The following is a 3,440-nucleotide window of genomic DNA, read 5'->3' as shown; positions in this document are numbered from 1 at the left end:
TTACTCATTCAACTTTCATATATTTTAAATGCTTTATAAAATATTTAATCGATTTCTACAAAGGATTATTTCAAGTGTTTTCCGCTTGGGTTGAATACCAAATTCGATTTAATTCATCAGTTTCAATATTTCAAGAACTGAGCTATTGTAGCTCAACGGTGATCCCCCCAATCGATCCTGTCAAGTGGTATCAGAGCCAGGTTGTTCTTGAAAGAGCATTGAAACTGATTTTGATGTTTAAAATTCGAAAATTTCAGATTTTTTAAACATATATATGCAAAACTGAATTTTCGTGCAGCTTGCAGCGACCGTAGGAAAACTGACATATCTCCTTGCTCGAGTGTCCAAATGACAAACCGCTTTTTGCGTTGCAAACTAGACTCATAGAGGTTTACAGCGGTATAAAATTTGCAGCCTAATTATGCACGAGAAAATAAAGTTCATTCATTGAATGCAGAGCATATATGTGCTATAGCAGAAAATGAGCAATTGAAAAACTGGTTAGTTATCTCTTATCTTTAATAATTTTCAAAATTTCAAAAATTTAGGTGTTGAACTCATTATATTTTTATTGAAATGATTATTTTTAATAATTGAGGGGGAGAAAATTTTGTTTAAAATGGTTTTAAAATATGACTTTTTGATTCACACAAAAGGGGGAGAAATATGTTAGTCGTATTGATTGTTTATCCAAGTTTTGTGTTAATCAAAAAGGAGGAGATTGTTAAAACATTTCATGTTTGAAATCTTGATTTTGATGTTAAAAAAACTTTTAATTGTATTTCTAACATATTTACTCATGTGTGAAGTTGCAATCACAAGAAGCAAACTGAAATCGAATTATGCACAAACTGAATTTCTGGCAAACTTCGGTGTTTTGAAAATATCTCTCAGCTGAATGATCCAAATGACAGTCCCCTAACTATGCTGATTAGAAAACTCAATTTGGAACAAGTTGTATTTCACGTTAGTTGGGCAAAATCATAAGTTATCAAGGTCTAATAGATTACTCAATTACCAAACTGATTGCACGAAAACAGCAATCAGTTGGGTATGAGAAGTTGTGGTATTTTGGTCATATCTCTCAGTTCGGTTATCAAAATGAAGTGATTTAGTATGCGTTGGAAAGATAAGACAATGATCTATAAATCATCTTCACAAGTTGAAGTCTGAATAAAAGCTTAAGATGCTGATAAATGAAGATAAAGTTAGTGGTTCTGCACAAACTGAAATCAGCTAGGATGATTTCAGCACACTTGCTGAACTGAATTGAACCAGCTGCTGACCAGCTGAACTGAACTGAACCACCTGCTGACCAACTGAAACTGAACAAGTTGATATGAACCAGACCAACTGAACCAGCTGAACTAAACTGAATGACCAGTTGAGTTGACATGTCGGGAAAAAGTTCAGCAAGACGAATTTGACCGTTTCCATCTCAGAAACAGTACAAATACTTTCCAAACGGTCATATTCTTGTGTCTAACATATATATCATTGTTGTGGTTTATAAATACAACCTATTGAAGATCAAACAAGAGCTTTTCAAGTGGATTCAAAGCATGGACAGTTAACATAAAGATATCAACTAGTTGAGAGCACAAGCCCTTGTGTGAGGATACATTTGAGATGCACACTGTAAAGGATAAAGTCCTCACGCACAATCACTCACACATATACAAGAGAGTTGAACTTTAAAGATTAGTTGAATGAATCTTGCACAAAGACAAAATAAACTTGTGTATGAAGTCTTTGCATATGAGACATTAAACAATATCCTCATTGTGATGTGCTGCCTGCAATCTTGAGTACTAAGAGTTCGGTTTAGGCAGTAGTGTAAGTAATAAGTTGAGTGGGTTAGTACAAAGAGTTGCATAAATCAAAGTTTTCTAGTGAATCCTTCCAAGAGTAAGAAGGGGTGACGTAGGAGCATTTGAAGTCTCCGAACATCCATAAACAAATTTGTGTCTATTTATTTATTGCATTTACTTATCATTTTCATAGTTATAAAGAAGCATTGTTGAAGCATTTTATGTGTTCTTCAAATACCAAAATATTGTATACCAAGTGTTTTATAAAATGCTTCCACCAAAATATTTTTTACTCATTCAACTTTCATATATTTTAAATGCTTTACAAAAAATTTAATCAATTCTACGAATGATTATTTCGAGTGTTTTCCGCTTGGGTTGAATACCAAACTCGATTTAATTTATTGGTGTTCAATATTTTAAGAACTGAGATATTGTAGCTCAACCATGATCCTCCCAATCGATCCTGTCAAGTGGTATTAGAGCCAGGTTGTTCTTGAAAGAATATTGAAACTGATTTTGATGTTTAAAATTCGAAAATTTCAGATTTTTTAAACATATATATGCAAAACTGAATTTTCGTGCAGCTTGCAGCGATTGTAGGAAAAATGACATATTTCCTTGCTCGAGTGCCCAAATGACAAACCGCTTTTTGCGTTGCAAACTAGACTCATAGAGGTTTACAGCGGTATAAAATTTACAACCTACTTATGCGCGAGAAAATGCAGTTCATTCATTGAAGGCAGGATATATGTGCTATAGCAGAAAATGAGCAATTGAAAAATTGGTTAGTTATCTCTTCTTTAATAATTTTCAAAATTTCAAACATTTAGGGGGAGAACTCATTATATTTATATTAAAGAGATTAATTTTAAAAATTGAGGGGGAGAAAATTTTGTTTAAAATGTTTTTAAAATATGATTTTTTGATTCAAACAAAAGGGGGAGAAATATGTTAGTCGAATTGATTGTTTATCCAAGTTTTGTGATCATCAAAAAGGGGGAGATTGTTGAAACATTTCATGTTTGAAATCTTGATTTTTATGTTGTAATTTTATTTCTAACATATTTACTCATGTGTGAAGTTGTAATCACAAGAAGGAAACTTAAACCGAATTATGCACAAACTGAATTTCTGGCAAACTTCGGTGTTTTGAAAATATCTCTCAGCTGAATGATCCAAATGACAGTCCCCCAACTTTACTGATTAGAAAACTCAATTTGGAACAAGTTGTATTTCACGTTAGTTGGGCAAAATCATAAGTTATCAAGGTCTAACAGATTACTCAATTACCAAACTGATTGCACGAAAACAGCGATCAGTTGGGTATGAGAAGTTGTGGTATTTTGGTCATATCTCTCAGCTCAGTTATCAAAATGAAACGATTTAGTATGCGTTGGAAAGATAAGACAATGATCTATAAATCATCTTCAGAAGTTGAAGTCTGAATAAAAGCTTAAGATGCTGATAAATGAAGATAAAGTTAGTGGTTCTGCACAAACTGGAATCAGCTAGGATGATTTCAGCAAACCTGCTGAACTGAATTGAACTAGCTGCTGACCAGCTGAACTGAACTGAACCACCTGCTGACCAACTGAAACTGAACCAGTTGATATGAACCAGACCAAC

Source organism: Primulina tabacum, chromosome 15, assembly GCF_025594145.1.
Source record: "Primulina tabacum isolate GXHZ01 chromosome 15, ASM2559414v2, whole genome shotgun sequence".
NCBI lineage: Eukaryota > Viridiplantae > Streptophyta > Magnoliopsida > Lamiales > Gesneriaceae > Primulina > Primulina tabacum.
This window is presented reverse-complemented; position numbering follows the sequence as displayed.